Source organism: Narcine bancroftii, chromosome 3 (genome assembly GCF_036971445.1).
Source record: "Narcine bancroftii isolate sNarBan1 chromosome 3, sNarBan1.hap1, whole genome shotgun sequence".
Taxonomy (NCBI): Eukaryota; Metazoa; Chordata; class Chondrichthyes; order Torpediniformes; family Narcinidae; genus Narcine; species Narcine bancroftii.
In genome coordinates, this window is record NC_091471.1 from 360,966,594 (window position 1) to 360,991,689 (window position 25,096).

At 41.9% G+C, this 25,096-nt stretch overlaps 1 protein-coding gene and 1 long non-coding RNA gene across 3 annotated transcripts in view; one reads left to right on the plus strand and one right to left on the minus strand.

Annotated features, from left to right (window-relative positions):
* Window positions 1-25,096, minus strand: part of LOC138759501 (zinc transporter ZIP11-like) — a 489,253-nt gene that overhangs the window by 17,478 nt on the left and 446,679 nt on the right. The window lies entirely within an intron of this gene.
* On the plus strand, window positions 521-24,204 carry LOC138759502 (uncharacterized). Its single transcript, XR_011354888.1, has 3 exons — window positions 521-1,061; window positions 7,025-7,149; window positions 23,851-24,204. It is a non-coding gene; the product is annotated as an uncharacterized lncRNA (long non-coding RNA).

Sequence of the window (25,096 nt, forward strand, 5' to 3'; positions counted from 1 at the left end):
CAGATGCTGCCTGATTTCTCAGTCGAACCAAAGAACCTTACAGCACAGAAACAGGCCCTTCTAGTCTGTGCCAAACTATTTTTCTGCCTCGTCCCTCCCATCTATGTAGCCAGCCAATCTTTTCTTTAATGTCAGAATTGAGCCTATATTTACCAATTCAGGTGGCAACTCATTCCACACTCCCACCACTCTCTCCCAAAAGACATTTCCTCAAATATTCCCTTTAAACTTTTCCTTTTTTTTTAACCCTTAACCCATGTTGGCTGGTTTTTATATCAACTAACCTCAGTGGAAAAAAAGGCTGCTTCATCTGTACTTATCATATTTACACAAAGTGCTGGAGAAACTCAGCAAGTCACGCAGCTTCTATACGAGCGTACAGCAGGTAGAAAAGCGTAGGAGTTCCGCGAAAGAAATGACAAGGAGGTGGAAATGCACGCAACCAACTACTGACGCTCACCTCAGTGGCTCATTTGTATAATACCCGTTCCCCCCTCCCCCAATCCAATCGGCGGCTGGGCTCAGCCTGTCCGTCAAACGATGGGACCAACTAGCAGGCAGAATGATTGGGGGGAGGTATGCAAATGTGATGTCTCTTCTCCCTGCCCCATTGTGACGTTGGCGGACGGACGGGTTCAATGTGGGAGAGGGTGTGCACCTGCTCACCTCGCCTGTCAAATCACCAACACCCACGCAGCCAATTAGTGGGCGAAGCCCCCCTTTGTGATGCTTTGTGGGGGCTACGCCCATCCTCTCCTGTCAATCATCAGCCCACTCGTCTGCACGCAGCCAATCAATACCGGATGAAGGCACCCCCCCCCACCCACCATTGTGACATCGGTGAGAGGGCAGACTCCTGCCCACCTCGCCTGTCAATCAACGGCCGGTAATTCTGGTGTAGCGGTTGGAGGTGACATCGGCAGTGGATTGATCTTCTCTTGTCAGTCGCCACATGGGACCAACTACTGAGTTGAGAACCCCCACCCCCTATTGTGATGTCGGAGGCCATCCCATTGATTAAATGTAAAGTAGAGGCATAAATGAATTCAATATGGAGAATGGTGAGTTTATTTACTCTCTTACTATGCTTGTGTATACACCAGGACTTTTGAGCTATAATTGATGATTGGGGTTTCATGATTACCAAGTGGCAAATGAAATCTAGAGCAGCCGATCTAATTATCCAGCCCTCTGGCCTAAAAAGGGCACCTTGTGGGATGTGAGCAGTACATTTAGAAGACTGGATGCAGTGACTTGAAGATCTATGCAGTGCATCTCAAAGACTATGGTCTCTTTACTTTGACTTTGTATGTTCCCAGTCAATACATGTTTGGCTGTTCCCAGTCAATACACTGTGATAGAGCATGGCATTGCAGGCACGTTCCCCACTCAGCTGGGCAGGCTGGCCCACCTGCTGAACCGGTAGCTCCTCCCCTTAAGACCCCTAATAAAGGCCGAGAGTCCTAGTCTCCTCCCTCATTCCTGCCCTTGGGCTTGAGCCAGCAGCATGCTGAGGCAAGCTTGGATCTTTAGATCAATAAAGCCTTTGGCCCTTACTTCATGTCTATGAGTGGTCATTGATCGCGCTACATTCATTTAAAGTTAGGTAGCACGGGATCTACTTCTTTCTGGTGTTCGTTTCTTCCCATTTCATAACCCAATCTAGTTTCAAAATTTTTCTTTTGAATGCCAACCTTATTGCTGAATTGATCACTGACAACAACTTTCATTTCTTGCACAACCTTATCAAGTCTTCTGGGCGAGCACGGACTGACTCAGTATCCTGAAATTCCTTCTTCATCGACTCAGATTTGGTTGTCTGCTGTTTTGCCACAACTTCTAATTTTGCATTCTCTATCTCGAATCATTGAACATGCTCTTTGAATTTCTTCGTAGCTTCCTTTTCTTGCGAAGAGAAAGCTTCTTGAATTTTCTGTGAAGTACCAATCTGATCAAATGCAGCATTCTCCAATTGCAGGACTTTTTCTATCCCTGATTGTATGCTGTTTTGCTAAGTTTCCTAGAACTTAATTTTCAATTTCTCCAATTGCTTCTGTATCTCTACATTTTTCATTCTCCATTCCTGGTTTTTCTGGCTGTTCTGGTCCTGGCTCTTCCAGTTGGCCCCTGGCGGTCCAGGTCCCAGTTTCCCTGGTCGTTCCGGTCCCAGCTCTGGAGGTTGGCGCCTCACTTTCTCTTACTTACTTTTTCGTTGCTTTCCTCTTGAACTTCTTCCTTATCTTTTTTCCTGCTGCTGAGCATTCCTTTTGTCTTTTTTTACAAATTTTCATCTCTGACGTCCTTTTTCTGAAATCCTGTCATCCAAAGTGTGGATTATCCCATCCTCGTCGACAATTTTTTCTGTGTTCAACCTTTGGGAATAACATTACTCGGGAGGAGAGATAAACGTGTCTTTATTCATTAATATGGCATCCAACACTGAAACACCCCATGCAACATAACTCCATGTATCTGATGCATGCACGATGCCACAACAGGCAAAACAAATTCCAGCACCAACTGGGAGTGCGTGAGGGAATTTATGGCCTCCCGCTGCCTGATCCCTTTCCTCTCCCTGTGATCAGAGCAGTAAACAGTTTTCCCACTATCATTTTGTTCGGGTGCCTTCCGACATTTTGTTTATACCTTGATGAAGGTTTCAAGCTGAAAACGTTGGTTAATTGGTTAAGTATCTTTATCTTTGGTACATAAAGTGCACTGAGTTTCTCCAGAATTGTGGCTTTACTTCAACCATGGGGTCTGGAGACGTTTGCGTTTTACTTCTATCTACTGCAAAACTCTACAAAATCTCCAAGGGATGCCTACCCTGAAGTTCTCCTTTGGATACCTTGTTGAAGGATTCAAGCATGAAATGTTGGTTATATATCTTTATCTTTGCTATATCAAGTACACGGTTTGACCAGCTGAGTATCTCCAGCACTGCATTTTTACTTCAACCATAGGGTCTGCAGACTTTCATGTTTTACTTCCCACTATCACTCTAGTTGAAAGAGGGTGGAGGACCTTGCTCAATCCCTGCCTCAACACCTTCCCCCTTAATAATGAACTTGCACAATGAACATGTCGATGAAACACCCATCGAGACACAAGGCAGGTGGAATTAACTTCACGGGGCCCTCCTCAACTCCCAGAAGAAAATTAAGCACTGAAGAGGGAAATCTAGTAATCGGCATATCCTGCCTTGAGCCAGGCAAGGAGAGCAACATCATCAGTCAAATACATTGGACCCTTGTCCTCTCCAGCACAAGCAATCCCTGGTGACCCAGGCTAAACAAATTACTTACAGCTTTAAACACACATCATTCCCAGTTGCTACTGACAACCCAATACACTCTACTTCAAGCACAGTGCAAGCAAAATGTACAATGGCTTTATAAAATGTCTGTCTGTGAGGTTTTAAAATCAATTATAAAAAGGTTTCTGTGCACCATATGCACAACATGATTAATAGCCCATTTTCACCACTGAAATGCTAATCTGTTCACTGTGCATCTAACATCTCATTACTCACAGTGCTGTTGGCCAACCCCTGACTATGTGCCGTTCAAACTATAGCAAGGCTGCACCATTTAATATTCCAAATCATCTTACATTGGGAAGATGTGAAATGTGATCTTAAGAAGATTTTCTTTTAACCCCCCGAGCCATTCACACCTAATTATTCAAAATCATAATGAGATTTTCTTTCCTAATTTAACATTATAACATATTGGGTGGCAGGGTTGGCATGGTGGTTCGCACAATGTTATTACAACACCAGTGACTGGGACCAGGGGGTTGAATCCTGAAAGGTACATTTTCCCTGCGTCTGCTGGGTTTCCTCCCACTGTTCAAAATGTACTGGGGGTTGTAGGTTAATTGAGCAACACAAGTCTGTGGGCTGAAAGGGCCTGTTACCGTGCTGTATGTTGAATCTCAAAAAAAAATTACCGCGAGCATATCATGGGGAAGTTCGTCAAACATGGAGAACCGTTGGAACTCTTGATACTATCATCCTGATTTCATATCCTTTGCTCTGCTTTTTAAGCGACTGTTCTATTTAAAACCCGGTGGATCTGCTGAGCCCAGATGGTTTCTGTACTCATTATAAATATGATGCGATGCAATTTGTGAGCTGTTAAGGCCTGTTGGGAGGGGAAGAAGCAGCCACTGCAAGACCTAATAACTGGAAACCGGATCCACTGAGCACAACAGTCTATCTGTTCATGACAACATCTGCAAGTCAGCCTCCAGCACATAGGGAAGGCAGAGCATGCTGGAATATCCTACTATGAAGACATTTCAACGGTTTTCCAAGGCTGCTACTTGCAGGGATGAATGGAACGAGTTGGGCAACATGACCATGCAGATTTGCGCTGCAAAGGGTGACGAAATTACTGAGAATGTTGAAAAGTTGCTGCCAAGGGGGGAAAAAAAGAGACGAATAACGACCTCAAAAGGAGCGAGACGCAGGGAAACAACCATGTTGTTACTCGATAGACTTTTTAAATAGGAGGAGAATTCAAGACCAGGCAGGTCAGGGAAGCAAAGTCCACAGCCCGATCAAACCATGATCTTAATGAATGGTGCAAAAGGCTTGACAGGCCAGATGGATGATTACTGCTCCTAGTTCCTTTGTTTTTGCACAAGCAGTGAGTTTTAGAGTCTGACCATGTCAAATGCTTTACTCAAGTCCATGAAAACAACATCCGCTGACTGCCCTGAAATCTTTTTTGACTCCTCGAACAACTCAATTAAATTGGTAAGACACGACTTGCCCCTCACAGAGCTATGTTGACTTTCCCAGAACATTTGTGGATAGGGTACCATGGACTTTTACTGTAATATGTCTTAATATTTTAATGTCCTCAACTTCTATTCTAATTTATATTGATGTAAATATGCTTCGTGGTCCTGGAAAAATGCTATCTCGTCTTTCCCGTGCGAGCCTGGTATGAATGATAAATAAAGGTGACTTGGCTATCCTTAATCTGACCATGACTTTCCAAATGTGCATAAGATCTATCCCAAAGCATCCTTTCCAATGGTTTCCCTACCATTGATTTGAAGTTTATGGGCCAATAATTTCCTGGATCTTCTTCTTCTTTCCTACTTGAGGAAAGGTACAACATTCGCCTCTCTCGAGTCACTAGTGAGGATGCAAAGATCTTCCCTTACCCCTTTCATAAACCATGGATATATCCCCGGAGGCCTCATCTATCTTAATGCTTCTCAAAAGACCTATAGACCTCAGTTGGAGTATTGAGGCAAGTTTTGGATTGTTCATTTAAGAAAGAATGTGGTGATGTTGGAGAGGGTTCAAAGTAGGTTCACTAGGATGATGGTTCCACCCAGGCTGGGTGTCAGGCTAAGAACTTCCATCAGGAAAAGTCACAGGAGTTTTTATTTTATATCAGGACTGACACTCAGGTCATGGGAATTCAATTTTTTTTAATCTCTGTGGTTTAAAATTGTTTAATATGAGATCAATTCAGATCAGCCCTGCAGTTCAATTTTAAATGTTGGCTGTTTATGCAAATAAGAAATTACAATGGAACACAAACATTGGAAAAACCATTCCTTGTGCTTGCTGCAAGGCCAACGAATTCTATCCAAGAATGTAAAAAATAAATAGATAGCTTTAAAGCAATTATTCTGCTAACTCACAGCTTACATGATTTTTTTTTATTTTAGAACTGTCCAGGCAGTTTCTTGTAGGCACAAACTCCCACAGCTCATTGCTGCAGCCTGTCATGTCCAACAACTGATCTCCTCCAGTCACACAATAACAAAGGCATCAAGACTGGATTTAACTCTCTGGGAAAATACATCTGGACAGCTATTTCTGACATCACTTCCCTTATAATGGTTCTCAGATTTTTAGTAATTTCATCTTTATTCCCACAACGGAAGGACATCGGGGAGAAGGAAGCGTGTTTTAAAACAACATTTCTTGGCAGCAAAGTCATAAAACATCAGCAACTCAAACTTATGCACAGTGCTCCACTGTTCACTTAATGCAAGTTTTCTTGTTACTTGAGTAACAGGGCCTGATTGGGTCTCTTTCTGGCACATGTACAAACTAGAACACAATGATGCTTTACTTGTGTCCTATATAAAGACAGTTTTCATTGCTGGACAAAGTAGCACTAAGATGTATGTGAATGATACACTAACATGGCTTATGTTCCCTCCTACACAAGGCTCAGTGTCAGGAAGGAACTCCCATTATTTTACACTTTAAAAAAAAAGAGAAAAAACAAAAAGGTTTTGTTCATTTCATGAAACTAGAGTCCATTTATTATTTCCTTTCCTCTCCCAGGATCTCTGGATTTAGTATATTAAAATATTTATGGCAAAGTTCTTTACTGTTCAACAGAAAAAGCAGGGCAGTAGCTCAGTCTGCTAAGCCTGAGGAAACCGTACTGAGTTGACCAACACTCTTTCAGATTTTCCATCACCTGCACTGAAGGCTAATTCTTTGCTGAAAAGTCACAGAGGTTATACACAGCACAGGATTGGTGAAAGAGTTAGCTCCACGGTTCACAAGTGATGAAAACTGGAGGTGAGGTGAGAATGAATATCTGGGATTTGGTCTTGTCCTCTTTTTCCTTTCGGCACGCAAAAAGAAAATGGAATCCTCTGTATGCAGAACATTTCAATGACCAAGGTGGAGCATGGATGTCCACTCAGTCGCAGTTGGTGGGACTCCTGCCACCTGGGTTTAGTCCTGTGTGGCACTCTCACGTCCTCCCTGTGGATTTTCTCCCCTTTCGAATCCCTGCAGGTTGGCAAGCTAATTGACCACGAGCGAGCAGAGGAGAGGAAGAATCCTGGGGTGGGGGTGGAAGTTCATAGGAATGTGGAGAAGATAAAATGGTTTCAGGTTGATTTTCTTAAGAATGGATGCTTGTATGTTGGTGCAGACCCAAAGGGCCTGTTGCCATGATGTATCTCTCCATGACTTAATAAATTCAAATTAATTCAATATTTCTGCTTGCAACATGGCTTGCAAAAACATTAGGCTCAAGGCAAACCTGGATTAAAAGTGCTGAATGTGCAATGTACACAGCTTCAAAAATAGAAACAAATTTCGGAGCGTGCAAGTGACACCAATCAGATGACCTATTCCAGATGAACACTTCGCAGGTAACATATTTTATACAGGTACATTTGTTTCAAATATTATGCTGTTAAGACTGACAAGCAGCAGTTTAATTTCCTTAAATACCTGCAGATGTGCACAATATGAAGCACCTGGGCTCAGTTTGAAAAGTATTGTTGATTGTCATAATTCTCAAAATACATCGAGAATCCGAATTAATCTCAAAATGTTGATTGACCGTTTCTTTCAATCGACGCTGACTGATCTGCTGGGTCCCTCCAGCTGCTCTTTTTTTCCACTCAAGATTTCAGCATCTGCAGCGACTATTTTTTTTCCTGGCATCCATAACTTGAAGCGAGTCAGTCAAGTCAAAGTACATTAGGCGCTTTCAAATTGCAGGAACTGGGACCCTGGTGAGATGACTGGGTCGTGTGCGCCTCCTGCATCTTTCAAATAGCAGCTGAACCAACCTGTTAAAATTGCCATCCTGGCGATTTAAGGGGGATCCCGCCCCTGTGAATGATGTGGTGGGTGACGAGTCGCCTGTTCACTCTGTGTGGAATGTTCCAGAGTAATCAGGTCAGCCATTTCCCCTTTCCAATGGGCGGAGGAGGACGTCCAGGTAAGTTTTACTGGGTTCCCTGACCACCTCTGAGATAGCTCTGGGATCTGGGTGGATTTTGACCAGGTTTGCCTAGTTTGGCCCTTTCAAATATCCCTGTACCTGGGTCTTCAACCTAGTAAATTGCCGGTTAACCCCATTTTACAAGGCAATTTGAAGATCCTACTGAGAAACTACATTTTGCGTGTTATCTGGATAAGTTAATCCCCACACAGGTCAAAAGGTCGTGCAGAAATAAAAACATGGCTGCACAATAAACAAAAGTGCAGGGTTGGGGAAGGGGAGGTCCATTCAAGTTACTGTAAGAGCAAGAAAGAAACTCTGAGAGGATCTCCTTTACCTGAGAACTCATCGTTAATTTACAACAACCTGGAAAATTAACATCACAGGTCCAGTAAAACATGCTCTAAACCAACAAACCAAAAATGGCCATCACTCTTCCTCATTGCTAAGTGTTCCGTGCAATAAAGATCACATCATATGCCGTCAAATCTATTTTATCAGAATTATCATTAATTAAATAGAAGGCAACAGAGATAAACATGAAATATGACTCTGTTCTTTCCGGGAAGCAGGCAAAATCTCATGGCACGGAGATGATTTCTCCCAGATAACACTTTTTTTTTTCCAAAGGGTTTGCTTCCTGAAAAAAAAAGGATTATGATGGACAACTTCAAGATAAACACAAAGATAATTCCAGATTTGTTGTATCCTATTAAAGTTGGAGAAACATTAAATTAACTTTGATTGAATTTAGCATGTTTAATCGTATAAATGATGCAGACTCGTTGCATTAATTCAACTGACTGCTGATTTGCATCTGTACTCAGCATCTGATGCCTCTCATGTCGGTGTCCAACCATAGTTGGCTGGCATTGAGGGATTCCAATTGCCCTGATACCACTTTTCCATGGTCACAATGTCCTGGTGAAGCCTTTCGCCATGTTCATCACTGACTGCACCAACATCAGCAGGGAAGAGGTCCAAGTTCGAATGCAGAAAATGAATTTTTGATGACATGGTTTTGTATGTTTGAAGTAGACTTAAAATATGACAGGAAATCACAAAAATAGGTAATAACTAAAAAAATCGATACGTGATAGGAAAGTATTTAGGTGATTTTCGTGATCAGCAGTCCAAAATCCATAAAATACACCCGAAAGTGTTCAGGAAGCAAAATCTTAGATGTCCAATGTAATTAAATCCTCAATCAGCATCAAAATTATTTTGTAAATTATTTTGTTCATTTGTGGAATTTTGCTGTGCTCTACATTTCCACTGCATAAAGAGGAGATAATGATGAGATGAAAGTTCATTGCTATATCTGTAAGTACAATGCACAGATACATCCAAATTCTTGTTGCACCCACACATGCACTCAAAATACGCCAACTCCAATAGAATTACCACAATATGATGACAGAAAAATTGGTCACAAATTTAAAAGGAGAGTGAAAGGTGAAAACTTCTTCCTTCTTCAATTTAACCATTCAACACACAGTCTGAGAGTTTATTAAAACCCACCCTGTAGAGCCAGGTTTTTCTCGTCTCCCATAAAAAAGGCCCTCCTCACCCATTTACAGTGGTGTAAAAGACTGGTAATTTACTGCCAAGTGTTGAAAGATCAGCAGCACTTTGATGCCACACCTACTAAGGCCCATCGATGGAGATGAAAATTCCAACAGGTCACTTTTGCAAACTAACAGTGTTCAATATTCAATATTGATATTATTGAAAAATTGACAAACTTTGGAAGGTATGAATACTATTGAGTGTTGGAATCTAGGGTTTAAAACATTATGAAAGAAATGATTAATTAATAAGTGTATATTTACTGCATGGTTCAGGGGAAAAGAGGAATGTGATTAAGTGGCAATCACAGCATGGAGCAAAGTTGGCCGAGCAAAATGGTCTGCTCCCAAATACAGGGAGAGGAAATGCATAAAACGATTTAGGATTTAGGAGGAATGCTCAAACTGAAGGAGGTGGGGAGTAGCACAGGAGACACAGGCCAGACCAGAACAAAGAATGGCCTGCAAGAAACAAAGGGAATGGAAAACCAGTCTAGGAGGAAGATTAAGGCAGGAGGAGGTGTTAAAGAGAACAGCAGAAATTGGCCAGACAGGAACAGAATGGTGATTAGAAATATCTGGGGATGAATTAATTTCTGATCAACACAACAGGATAGTCTGGCCTGGAGGATTAAGATGGGAGTGCTACACCCCAGATATCTGCAAAACAGGAGATGACTTGTGATAACCCTTATGCAAAAAGATCTAGCAAAGGAAGACAACTTTTGTTCTGCATGATAAGGTTGATCTATATAAACTGAGCCAACTGGACAATAGGGGTCAGTCTTGGGGAGTAGCTCACTGTGCAGGTGACCTATGAACTAACGACTGACCCAGAGTTCTGTTAAGTTTTATTCTTGTGCTGTGTAATAAATTGACTGTTGAACCGAATACCTTCTCCTATCACTTCATTCAAAGAACACGCTGGACTCAGACTACACATAGACTAAATTAAGAGTAAGGTAAAGCCAGAGTCCGACATGAGTGAAATAACTGATTCACAATTCGGCACAGCAGAAATCAGGTGAGTGACATGCTCCAGACAGCTACAACCTCAAAGAGGAATGGTGACAGGACAAGGTTTTGATGGTCAGACACAGTCTCTTAAACCCTGATCCAAAAGTGAAAATGAAAATCCGAAATCAATGAAATAGCAACTGTTAGAAGGTATACATTGTAAATTCCAGTCTAACCAAATCACATCATCAATGATCACACCACCTCAATAATATTTAAATTTGTGACCCATGACAATGTTTCATACAGCCCTGTTTTGATTAAGAATTGAGTATTAATCACTGTCCATCTTTTTAATGATGGGTGTGAAACTCTGTTCTCTGTAATTCAAGCAACTGGCAAATCCCACCCCACCCCCAGAAAATAAATAAATCAAAGCTAATCATTAAGAAAAAACAAATAAAAGTTTAAAATTGTAAAGAAAATGCTCTCAGAAGTAAAACATAAACCTTTGGTGAAGATGGGAGCAAATATTCAGCCAGTAGACAGCCTTGATCATGCTTTGCTTGCACCCCAATTTGAATGGCGTCACCAAGTATAAAGAGCTGGTTGATATTGTTCGCCTTTGGAGTGACACTTTTAACGTGTCTCCTTATCCCTGCTTAGTAAGAGTCACCCCAGGCAGTGGCTTTATCAGTAAAACTTTGGGGGGAGGGGGTGTGGTTAATTATCCATAATGTCATTGTTCATCTATGGGGTGGGTCTGTGGAGGGGGAGGAACCAGCGACAGTTAAATGTTTTCAAAGAATATAATTGAAAATAAAGTAAAATGCTTTAAGGTTTACATATTCACGCAAGTGAAGTTTGTTCAGTGTAAGTATAGTACACTGTACATTGTAAAATGTAGTCTCAAACAACTGGAAAATTCACTTATCCGGCACCTACCAGTCCTGGCCAGATACCAGGGGTTTTACAATATCCAAAATACATCTGTATTGTGCAGTGAGAGAGAGAAACAAAAGGTTTTCTCTGGAAAGGGCAGATGTGGTCGCAAATTCCTGTGCTTGGCCTGGAATAGTTCTTGCATGAAATCAGCTAATTATTCATTGAGAACAAAAAAAATCAAAAACAAAGCTGAGAACCATTCCCTCAGTGAAAGAATTGGCTCACAAGATCTCACAGACTTTTCTTTAAAATAGATCGCCCATTTATTTTCTCTCCAATAAAAATAGGTTGAAAAATGTGCATTTCTCAAAATTATTGTGTGTCAGGTGGGTGTGATTTTCTTCCAGTTTCTGAACTGAAAATTTTGGAGCTGTGATGACAGTGGCTGCCATACTGAACATTGCTTGGTTTTATATCTCTCTGGCAGAAATTACTGGCAGCCAGATTTAAATGTGCAAAGGTGAGTGGTTCACCTGCACCAGTGACGTGGGCACTGGATAAAGGTAGGACTGGACTTTATTTTGACCTGCTTTTACCACTGTCGCCCACCCTCCTTGCTAGATTGCCAACTTATCTTTGAATGGTGCAATGACAGCAATCTTGCATTCAACATTAGCAAAGCCAAGGAGATGATTGTGGACTTCAGAAGGAAGTCAGGGGAACACAACCCAGTCCTCATCGAGGGCTCAGTTCTAGAGAGGGTCAAGAACTTCAAATTCCTGGGTATTAACATCTCCAAGGATTTGTCCTGGAGCCTCCATGTTGAGACAATCACAAAGATGGCTCACCAGCAGCGAGGTGTCTGAGGAGATTCAGCATGCCACCGAAGACTCTTGTAATCTTCTACAGGTGTACCATGGAGAGCATTCTGGCTGGTTGCATCACTGTCTGGTATAGAGATGCCAACTCTCAGGACAAGAATAAACTCCAGAGGGTTGTTAACTCGGCCTGCGACATCACAGGCACCAGACTTCACTCCATCAAGGACATCTACGTGAGGTGGTGTCTTAAAAAAAAACAGCCTCTCTCCTCAAAGACCCCCCCATCTCTCAGGCTATGCCCTCTTCACTCTGCTACCATCAGGTAAAAGGTACAGGAGCCTAAAGACAAGCCCTCAATGGCACGAGGACAGCTTCTTCCCTGCTGCCATCAGATTCCTGAAAAATCAATGATCCATAGACACTGCCTTACTTTTCGTGCACTATTGTTTTAAATTTTTTTTATAGTAATGTGGTAAGATGGTTATATGAATGTTTGCACTTTGATGCTTGCGCAAGACACTGAATTTCATGACTTGTTCATGACAATAAATTCTGACTCTGAACTGATGGTATGTCTGGCTATTGAAGGATCATTGTCTTGCAACAACACTTACAAAATGTTAGAATTGCCTCATTTTTTCCACTGAGATTTTGCATTCAAGATGCTTACACGATTTCTGGGCTTTCTAGGACAAAGATTCTGTGAATTGAACGGTGAATTAAACAATGCAAACACATTGGATGGGGCCAGTTAAAGTCCCACCAAAATAGATATAAATAACTTTTCAGGTTTGCGTGGGATTCATCCGGGTGCTACGGTTTCCACCAACCCTTCAAAACATACGGGGATTGTAGGTTAATTGGTGTATTTCAGGGGCACAGGGTTGTAGGCCAGAAAGGCCTGTTTTTGTGCTGTTTGAAAAAAAAAACTCTAGATTTCAATTTTAAAATATAAATAACTGAATAGGTGTATTGAAATAAACTATGAATTTCCTCAATATTATTAAATCAAGCTACTTGAATGAGAAAATGGTAAAGTGGATAAGTGAGCAAAGAACTGGTTGTGGAGCAGATCAACGTTGCAGTTAAGAAAAACACAAGTTGAAACACTCTCTTCATGTAAGCAGAGACAGGACCAAAATGTGAGTGCTCACATTGTCAAGTTTCTTCAACATGCTTCGCAATCAAGGGATCACTTTTCAAATGTAGTCTCTGCCATGATGCGCACGAACAAAGTAGGCAATTACTGCACAGCAAGAATGCTTAAACAGAAAGAACTTTCTCATTATCAAAGGGACCTTGGAAGAGGAATGTCAGCTCGGACACCGGGACAATTCTCTGCTCCACTTTGAAAGTTCGCTGGGATTATTTTACTTCCAGCTGAGAGGACTCCAGCAGGATATTTTATTTGAAAGAGCCCAAACAGGACAAGTTGTCCCTTAGTAAAAACACAATGCTGGAGAAACTCAGCAGGTCAACCAAAGATATATTATTACAAGCTCACATTTCATTTAGTGTGACTGTCATTTTAAGGATTAGTGCAAGCTGCAACCATTCACAGCTTGTGGTGAGACGGAGTGGCACCGGCAAGTATTGACTATAAACAAAGTTGATACTCTGGAAGGATAAAAGAACAATGGTTGTTTATTCAAAAAAAAACAGATGGTTGAGAGAAAGTCATGTAATTATGAGTCATGAGATTGGGTCACTTAAAGAAACAGGATTCAGTTTGATTAGTGAGCTATCAGATAAACAATTCTGCTGGTCTCGTTGAACCACCATGACCATTGTAATGGTCATTTTGATTGACCCATATCTAAGTAAAAGCAGCAGGAGAATTGCCTCATTGGATTTGTGAACATTGTGATGATCATTTCACCTGACCCTTGGCTGACTTGTTGAAGTCACACATTTTGTTTCCCTTTCGCAAAGAAAAGGGGAGCTGTGAACAAAGCATTTCTCTGGAAGCAACTCGACAAGGATTTGTGAGTTTTCAGCCATCTGATCACTCCATCTCTCTCACCTCCTTTGTCATTACTTCTGGCATCATTTTTAAGGTCTGAGTTTCAACACAAGACTGAACTTTGGAATGACTTTCCAGAATTGTGCCTAAGCTTTAATGAATTGGGTATTCCACACAAGCACACACCTAAGTATATTCATGCATAATTGGAGTGAAGTTGCTGAGTTGTTATATTATTATTAGTTATTAATAAATATATTGTTTTAAAATAAAAACAATAACAATCTCGGTGAATTTCTCTTGCTGCTGGTCTGCTACGTAACAATATAGCAAAGATAAAGATACATAACCAACGATTTGGACATAAGCCCTTCATCAAGGTCGCCCCTTAGTACAGCTGTAAGGTATTGACCTCGAGCATGTGTTCTGAGGTGTATTGAGGCCTGATTTACAACCATCCAGTTCAGAAGTTTGATTATTGAGTTAAGCAATCAGACCCTTGTTTCAGGAAATTTTCTTGGAAATTAGAATGTCAACACCTTTAGATATTGTTCCTGATCATAACAGATCTTGTGTTTTGTACAAACAGCATCGTACATGGCCACATATTAACTTCAGAAAGGGAAGTTATTCAAATCACAACGTCATCTCAAAATCTGCACTTTCCTCTACTTCAAGGAGAACTGCTCTGTACTGGGCAGGAGGAATTCAATCTGAATTCCAGAAAGGTTAAGTACTTCCCTGATCAGCTTGTATTGTAAGTTACTGGAGTTTGTTTGAGAAAAGTCTCCTGTGTTACACCTCAGTTAGGGTTCATTGTCTTGCAATTGCATTGCGGCATAAATGCAAACCATGTGGAGTGTGATTAGCTGATTATATGAGGCTGATCAGAAAGGCTGTGACTCACTTAAATGAAATCCAAGGAATTCGCTGCCTGTGGGACATGGCTGAATAGCAGTATTTTTGAAACAACATCACACATCTTCCATTGGCTTAAAGTCTGGACTACATAACGCTTCATCAGGACCCCACAAATGGACTCAAGTTATTTTAGGCTTCAGGGATGCAGTACTTTTCGGGCATGTGAACAGAGGCAGTTCCAAATGATCAGGTTTATTTATTTAAAAGTGGGGTGGGCACACAATAGCCACATGAGAACAGGTTCAGGGATCTGCATTACTTTTACATAGGGTATTCCCAGCTCGTGATCTGCGCATTGGAAAACATGATGAAACAATACCTCCTCTATTTCCAGAGCAGATGCTCTCATTATTCCTCCCGTTTAAAACCTGTTGCAGCTTCTCTCCCCATCTGGTGTGCTTGTTCTGTCCCCTCTAGCCGATAGCTTCGGATGCACAATAGGAAGTCTGATCCAGTGCCAAGGTCCAAAATCTGTATCATTCTCTGACCACCCAGTCCACAAGCTCGGCGTCCAAGATGACGACACATCCCCATCCCACCAACTGCCAACCCATCCTCTTCCTTTGATCGTTTGGTTGTAAAGGCCAGGTTAAACAAAAGCGAGCCCAAACAAGGACTGAATAACTTTGATGGGTTTTTCAGCAATAGTTGGGATGATATAAAAGAGGACCAATAAAATAATCATGAATAAAGGAAGTCATTCAAGATTGTCGTGCAGTGTAAATGTGATATTTATAAAGGGTTGGGTGGGGCAAAGGGAAGTAGAAGGAAGAGCAACTTAAGTGGCCAGTATTAGTTGGACTTTAGGAAAATGAGGAGGGATCTCATTGAACATTTTGAATGTTGAAAAGCATGGACAGAGTAGATGGAGAAATGTCATTTCCTATGGTGGAGAGTCTAGGACAAGAGGGCACAACTTTGGGATTGAAGGGTGTCCACTTAGAACAGAGTTGAGTAGAAATTTCTTCAGCCGGTGGGTTGTAAATCTGTGGAATTTGTTGCCACAGGCAGTTGGCAGGTCACTGGGCCTAATTGAGAGAGATTGAAAGGTTCCTGATTAGCCAGGGCATCAAAGGTTGTGGGAAAAGGCGGGCAGTGGGGCTGTGAGAAAATGGATCAGTTCATGCTTAAATGAATTAGACTCGATGGGCTGAATAGCCAATTTCCGCTCCTATGTCTTATGGAGTGACAATGCTTATATGGCAATGCAGAAGGTCACTACACTGGTACCCAACAATGCCCAAATACGTATGTATCTCACTTAATGAAGCAAATTATCTCCAGGTTTCACTAAACCAAAAGTGACAGGAACACAAAATTGATATTTGGGATGAATAACCAAAAAACTCTGGGAAAGGGATATATTGAGGTGGAAAGTGAGGGAGAAGGACGAAATTCCCAAGCTTTGACTCCAATCTGGGGGGAAATGATGGCTCATAATCAAAATCTGGAAAATGAAAGAGACCTGGACTGGAGTTGTAGGGCTAGAGGAGATTACAGAGTTTGTGACCTTTGATTTTATACCAAAGAGCCTATTGAAGAACTGTTACTTTCACAATAAAGGAATCAAATTTCCATTGCCCTCGTGGCAAAATTGGAGACCAATCCTAACCCACCGTATTCTTGCTCAGAAAGTTTCGATCGAGTAACCTGTGGGACCATTTTAGATTTGAGGCTCTGAACCAAACCATAAGCTAAAAATAAAACCGCGTTTTAGTTTGCTGGGGGGAGGTCTCCACTCACCCCAGCTCCTGGCTGTTAAATTCATTTGTTGCTCTGGAGATTTTTAATGCATTGAATAATGAAGAATATTGGTTGGACCAAACCAAGATTTCATGGTCCAAACAGGAAACTCAACACAATTTAAATAAATGCAGATGGCTTTATTATATATAAACACTTTTAGTTCAGCAGAAAGAAAAAAAGGCTGTGTGTGGACCACACCATTGATGGATTGATGAGCTTTAAATGAAATCCCTAGCCATGTTTCTGTGGTCAATTTATGCAGTTTATTTCTCAAATATGTTGACTAAACATCAATAGACGGACGCAACATTTTACCTTCACTTTCCTCTTCCTCCAGTGAAGAATCGTGCTGAGCTACATGTCCATAGGTTATGGTAAAGCTGTTTAATGAATCCAGGTGGGATGTCAGAGACAAAGAGTCATACAGATGGGAAAGGAGATCTTTGGCCCATTAAGTCTCCCCTAAATGCTGACCACCCATTTACCTGAATCCTACAATAACACAATTATGCACTCCACAGTTTCCTTGCAACTACACGCAGATTTGACCACTTCCCTTTACTCGAAGGCCAATTTACATTTAGATCAATGTGATGTGGGAGAAAACTGGAGCATCCAGATGAATCCGACTTGGTCACTGAGAGAATGTAGAAAATCTCCATGGACAGTAGGATGATTGCAGCTATGAGGCAGTAGTTCTATCAGCTGCACATTTGGCTATTCATTTAAAGCTTAGCACTTGATATCAGGGATGTCTTTGGTGATTGGGCACTCAGTCTAACACTGTTCCTACATGACATTCACACAACTACTCTTCCATCCATCTCAAGAGTAGGATCCTTACTGTTTCCAGCTCTATTCAGCGGGTTACTTACAGCGCACTATCAAATCCAGTAGCGTAGAAGTTTTCACTGAAACTGAAGCCATTTCCATTTTGAAGAATAATGCTTAATTTTTTTTCAATAAATAATGAATTAATTTTTTTTTTAAGATGGAGGGATTATTGAGATTTCAGATGAGATTAACTTCACAATACCAAATTCACTGGACAATGAGGATTTCACTTCCTGAACAATTTTGGGTGCATTTTATGGATTTTGGGCGCTGATCACAAAAATCAACTTAAAATGTTCCTTTCATGTGCCATTTTTTTAAAAATTAACCTATTTTTGTGATTTCTGCCATATTTTAAGTCGACTTCAGCCAAGAAAGCCATGAAGTGCAACATGTCATTGAAAATTCATTCTCTGCATTCACACTTGGACGTCTTCCCTGCCGATCTCGGTGCAGCCAGTGACGAACATGGTGGAAGGTTTCACCGGGACACTGTTCCATCGATGCCGGCCGACTATTGTGGGATACTGACGCGAGAGGCATCAGATGCTGAGTACAAACAAAAATCAGCCGGAAAACATTTTTAGGCCAGTTGAACTAAAGCAATGTGTCAGCATCATTTTGCGATCAAACATGCTTAAATTCAATCAAAATTAATGTTTCTCCAACAGCAAATCAGAAATTATCTTTGTGTCCAGCTTGAATTTGTCTATCATAATCCCCAATTTTTTTTGCAGAAAGCAAATCTTTTGAAAAAAAATATTGTCCAGTGCTATCTTTGAGGAAGCATTGGAAACCCAATGCAGCGTGTCCACTTGAACTTTGATAGAAACCTGCAAAATATTTATTCTTTAAACTGGAACAATCTATAACTTGTCTCAGTGACCTGCAGCAAGTGAAAACACACTTAATTGCTGCAAGTAAAGGAACACAGAATCCTTTTTGAAAGTAATATTATACTTGGAGAATTTTCAAAACATTGTCAAGACAAAAATAAAACAAATTATTTTGAACATCCACATGCCCTTTTTTAATATCAGCAAAAATAAAATTACATCTGAAGTAACATCTATAGCCTTTGGAATGAATAATTCCCACAAGTGCCGAGATGGCCCTTCTGAAGTACTACACAGATGGCAAAACATGCACATAGTTTTCTTAACCACTACAGAAATATCTCAAAACATTATTCAACTGCAGGAAAAGCCATCCATTACAACAAACAATACTGCTCTGTCTGCGTGTTTTCCTGTGCCGCAGCAGCACAAAGGAGCCATTTCTGCCCCTGACCACAACAAATTAACGTGTGGGGGCAGGCATGTGAATGGTCTCTCTTAAGAACTAAATACAGGCCCCCAGAGCCCCACCAACAACACAGAAATGCTGACCTTTCACCTGCGCTCGGCAGTAACAACAAGGATTAACTGTGAGAACCACAGGAGCCAGTCTAAGATCTCACAGCTCCAACATCTCACAGACAAGATCTTAAGGTCCTTTTAGATGAGTTAATTGGCCTGCCTTTAACCCAGCAAAAGCTGAAATGCCTTTGAGTCACTTAAGAGATGGATTTTTATTGAGCTTGTAGTTTTGACAAAATAATTTTGAAACTAGTCCTTTTATGTGGGAAGATGAAATAAGCTGAAAGAAAGTCATTTCATTATTGGAAGCATGCAAACATATTCCAAGACACCAGGTTTAATAGCCACAGGTTCAAAAAAATCCGAGCTACTTTATCTCAGCTGTTCAAATAAGTTGTTGAATATCAGTGAGATATGTTCACATTATGAACTATAAGTTGTGCCAATTTAACCTTACAAACCTGTTTATGAAAATCAGAATTTCTTTCTTTGGCTTGGCTTCGCGGACGAAGATTTATGGAGGGGGTAAAAAGTCCACGTCAGCTGCAGGCTCGTTTGTGGCTGACAAGTCCGATGCGGGACAGGCAGACACGGTTGCAGCGGTTGCAGGGGAAAATTGGTTGGTTGGGGTTGGGTGTTGGGTTTTTCCTTCTTTGCCTTTTGTCAGTGAGGTGGGCTCTGCGGTCTTCTTCAAAGGAGGTTGCTGCCCGCCAAACTGTGAGGTGCCAAGATGCACGGTTTGAGGCGTTATCAGCCCACTGGCGGTGGTCAATGTGGCAGGCACCAAGAGATTTCTTTAGGCAGTCCTTGTACCTTTTCTTTGGTGCACCTCTGTCACGGTGGCCAGTGGAGAGCTCGCCATATAACACGATCTTGGGAAGGCGATGGTCCTCCATTCTGGAGACGTGACCCACCCAGCGCAGCTGGATCTTCAGCAGCGTGGACTCGATGCTGTCGACCTCTGCCATCTCGAGTACTTCGACGTTAGGAGTGTAAGCGCTCCAATGGATGTTGAGGATGGAGCGGAGATAACGCTGGTGGAAGCGTTCTAGGAGCCGTAGGTGGTGCCGGTAGAGGACCCATGATTCGGAGCCGAACAGGAGTGTGGGTATGACAACGGAATCTTGTTTTAACAACACAGTGCCATTGTGTGATATCATGGTACCTAGATTCCAAAAAAGGCAGAGAGCAGGGATTTTATGGATTAAGGGAAATGAACAGGTGTGGCTCCGCTGGCAAATCACTGAGCAGGTTGGGTTCAAATCCCACCACAGAGGGTTCATCACAAAATTGAGGCAGACATCTCTGTGCAGCAGTGAGTGAGGTAGAACGTTAAGCTTTTCTCATGGATAAGGTCTTAAACCATGTGCGGTCTCAGATGGACATAAAACTTCCACAGAACAACTTTTAAGAAGGTTAAGGGAGCCCTCCTTTGTATGTTGGCCAATGTCTTTTCCTGAATGAACAATATTCATATCAATTTATGTCATTGATATTTTTGGTGTCTTGCTGGTTGTCGAACGTTGCAGTAATAGCAATAGCTTCAAAAGTTCGTCATTCGTTTTTGGCTCCTCTGAAAGGCATTTCACAGATACAATAAAATTTAGAGAACAATGTTCGGATTCAGATTTAGAGTAGATGACATCACATACAACCCTGAGATTCTTTATCCTGCGGGTGAAGCAGAATTACCACTTATCAGTCGTACCAAAACAAAAATGTGCTCAACGTACACATGTAAACAAACTGACTGCGCAATACAGAGAGGACAAGTAATTAGGGCATTTTCAGGTTGGGATGGTTGCAGTTAATGGGATACAGGCTCCAGTTATTCTCAAACTGTATCAATGATGTGAACCAGTGAACCAAGAGTTTTCTGATGATACAAGGTGGGGAAGCCATGAGAGTTGTGAGGAGAATGCAGGGAAACTTCAAAGGGAAATAAACAAGTTTAAATGCATGGATGATGACTTAGCAAAGAAAACCTGGTTGGAAAAAAAACGTGGAGCAATTTTATTCAAGAGAGACTGAAAAATATTGTTTGCAAGGGCCGCGGTAAACTCGTGCACGAATCTCTGAAAATTAAATACTGTGCGACAGCAAGCATTTAAGGAAGGAAACTGGTAGGTTGGCCTTGATTGCAAGAGGATTTCAGAAAAATGATAAAGATATCAAACAATAAAGATGGGGTGGTGCAATTACCGTCGTGGTTAGCGCAATGCTGTTACAGCGCCAGTGACTGGGGTTCGAATCCAGGCCTGTCTGAAAGGATTTTGTACGTTATCCCTGTGTCTGTGTGGGTTTCCTCCGGGTGCTCTGGTTTCCTCCGGGTGCTCTGGTTTCCTCCCACTGTTCAAAACATACCGAGGTTGTAGCTTAATTTGGTGTAATTGGGTCACACAGGCTCGTGGGCTGCAAGGGCCTGTTCTCGTGCTGTATGTACAGTCTGACTAAATATCTTGCTGCAATTAAATAATACCTTGGTGAGAGTGCACCAAGAACATTATGAACAGGCTGGACTTCCTGCAAGGATCACTGGACATGCAATAAAGCAAATGTAACAAAGATTTTGACAGACTGGAACTTGTCCTCCAAGCAGCCCAGGCTTTTACTCTCTTGAGTTTAGAAGAATGAGAAGCGATCTTATTCAAACATTTTACAAGGAAAATGCAGAGGTGATGTTTCCCTTAGTTTAGTTGTTCAGAACCAGAGATTACAAATTCAAAATAAGAGGTCAGTCGTTCACAACTGAAGTGAGAAGAAATGTTGTCACTCAATTAGCAGTGAATAAATTACTCATCAGGGCCCTTAAAGAAAGACAAGGAGAGGGGACAAGAATCACAGGACAGAAACAGGTCTTTACAGGTCACTTCATCAATGCAAACTGTGATGTCCATCAATGGTAATCCCATTGAGCCTTATCACACTATGCCATTCCTATCTATGGAGGCACAGCTTGTTGTAGTGGTCACTCTTGCTCCAACAACGGGGCAATCTCTTGATCGGGGAAAAATCCTAGAATCCTCTAAATTATATTTGATAGATTTCTTTTGGATTTGCTGCATATAATCAGCTCATTGAATAATCAGCTCGTTGAGTGATGTAACGACAACAACCTTGCACTCAATGTTAGCAAAATCAAGGAGATGATTGTGGACTTCAGGAGGAAGTGAGGGGAAAATGACTCAGTCCTCATCGAGGGCTCAGTCGTGGAGAGATACAAGAACTTCAAATTCCTGGGTGTCACCACCTCCGAGAATCTATCCTGGAACCTCCACGTTGATGCTATCACAAGGAAGGCTCGCCAGCAGCTATACCTTGTGAGGTGTCTGAGGTGGTTCGATACGTCACCGAAGACTCTCGTAAACTTCTACAGGTGTACCGTGGAGAACATTCTGGCTGGTTGCATCACTGCCTGGTACGGAGGCATTAACTCTCAGGACAAGAATAAACTCGAGAGGGTTGTCAAATCGGCCTGCGACATCACAGGTACCAGACATCATTCCGTCAAGGACATCTACACAAAGAGGTGCCTTAAAAAAGCAGCCTCTATCCTCAAAGACCCCTGCCACCCAGGTCATGCCCTCTTCACTCTGTTACCATTGGGGAAAAGGTATAGGAGCTGAAAGACGAGCACTCAGCGGAACAAGGAAAGCTTCTTCCTTGTTGCCATCAGATTCCTGAATGAACCAAAGCACTGCCTTACTTTTCATGCACTATTTTTTTACAGTAATATTGCAAGATGGTTATAATATGTATGGTTACACTGTGTGATGCTGCCACAAAACAATGAATTTCATGATTATAAATTCTGATTCTGATATGTCATTTGCGTGTAGGGTGTTTTTGTGTGTGTGTATGTGTGTGCACGCTTGCGTATATATAGATGGCAGAGGTCGACAGCATCGAGTCCACGCTGCTGAAGATCCAGCTGCGCTGGATGGGTCACGTCTCCAGAATGGAGGACCATCGCCTTCCCAAGATCGTATTATATGGCGAGCTCTCCACTGGCCACCGTGACAGAGGTGCACCAAAGAAAAGGTACAAGGACTGCCTAAAGAAATCTCTTGGTGCCTGCCACATTGACCACCGCCAGTGGGCTGATAACGCCTCAAACCGTGCATCTTGGCGCCTCACAGTTTGGCGGGCAGCAGCCTCCTTTGAAGAAGACCGCAGCGCCCACCTCACTGACAAAAGGCAAAGGAGGAAAAACCCAACACCCAACCCCAACCAACCAATTTTCCCTTGCAACCGCTGCAATCGTGTCTGCCTGTCCCGCATCGGACTGGTCAGCCACAAACGAGCCTGCAGCTGACGTGGACTTTTTACCCCCTCCATAAATCTTCGTCCGCGAAGCCAAGCCAAAGAAGATGTGTGTGCACGCTTGCGTATATATAAACGCAGGTGCTCAGGTCAGATGCATTCAACACCGTCATCCCCTCCAAATTATTCTGAAAACTCCAAGAGCTGGGCCTTAACACCCACTGTGTAATTGGATCCTGGATTTCCTCACCTCAAGATCACAATCAGTGAGGATTGGTAAGAACATCTCCTCCACAATCTCCATCTGTACTGGAGCACCAGTGGGCTGCTTTAGAAGCCCTCCACTCTACTCATTTTACAGCAATGACTGTGTGGCTCGGTACAATAATAACACCATCTACAAATTTGCTGACAATACCACGGTAGTGGGTTGTGTAGAAGGAAATGATGAATCAGCTTAAAGGAGGGAAATGGAAAACCTGGCTTACTGTACACTAACAACCCCTCGCACTCAATGTCACCAAAACCAAGGAGCTGATTGTGGACTTCAGGAGGGGAAAACCAGAGGTGTGCGATCCAGTGATCATTGGGGCTTCAGAGGTGGAGAGGGTGAGCAAATTTAAATTCCTGTTTGTTGTGTTGTATATACACACACACACACACACACACACACACACACACACACACACACACACACACACACACACACACACACACACACACACACATATTTAGATTACAATAAACAAACATGTATATGTACAAGTGCCTTTTAACTTCTGTAATTATATCTGCTTCTATCAGGTCCTCTGGCAGCTTGTTCTCAAGAACCACCGTCCTCCATGTACCCTTCTGATCATCCTTATCCAGTAGAACTTGGGGTTTTGGACAAAGTGTGCTACTGTTGACTGCACAGTTTTCAAATTGCACCTGAATGGATGCACGAACAACAGGGAGATATGAACACGAGGCACAAGGACTTTGTAGTTTCAGAAGGTATTTCTTCTCGATTAAGAGGCCCAGTTCCAGCTCTTTGACATTTGCACCATTCACATACTTGATAGACTAAGCATACAAGTGCTTTGAAAAACTCAATATCCTCACAGGGCCTGATGTGAAGAAAGTGTTCGAAATTAAGAACGGATCTGAGTGAGAATAAAGAGCATATGTCACTCACGACACAATGATTTTTTTTAAAATCAGGGGTCATCAGTTTATAGTTATTATTGAATGCATATATGAATGATTGAGAAATTTTTTTAACCCTTTGGTTATCTGAATGTGTGACAAATATCAAAATGACCAAAGAAGCCATTGAATTACCAAGTTTAAGAAGGAGCCTGCTTGGAAAAAAAATAATCAATGGAAAGAGCTGGGAAGTAACAAAATGGTGTGGGAACAACCTGGCAGGGGAACAAAGAATCAAAATTGTTATTCTGCACTCAGATTTTTATGGTCATACATACAATTTGTTTGTGGGTTAATCAGGTGGCTTTTTAGTAACTGCCAAAATTATTCAAACTTTTGAGGAAGGATCTTCAGGTTAATTGTGAGGCCTAAATAATGCAACTGGGCTATTTCAACGACACAGAATGGAACTTAGTTTAACTCCTCTTAATTTTGGATTGGTCCCAAGTTTCCCACTTCATGGGCATTAATTTTAGTACGAATGGCTTCTGGGTCTCTGCTTCATTTTATGGTTCTTTATTCTTTTAAAAACAAAATTCATCCACAAGATGTGCCTGCCATTACAAGGATCAGCAATTGATTTCTCTTGAAAAGGTGGCGTTGAACTCTTCCTTTGAACAGCTTCGGCCACGTGGTGAAGTTACACCAAGAGCACTGGTGGGTAGACTGTTTTGGGATTTAGATCCTGTAAAAATGAAGAGTCTGAGATCTAATTATGAGAGAGGATTGGAAGGAGTCATGACTTGCTACAAAGCTCCCAGCGCCTTCTTCACCCGATTTGACCACCAAAATAAGGAAGAGCCACTGCACACCCCCATGTCCCCTGATGATCCTCTACCGTCGGTATCCAGGATGATGTGTG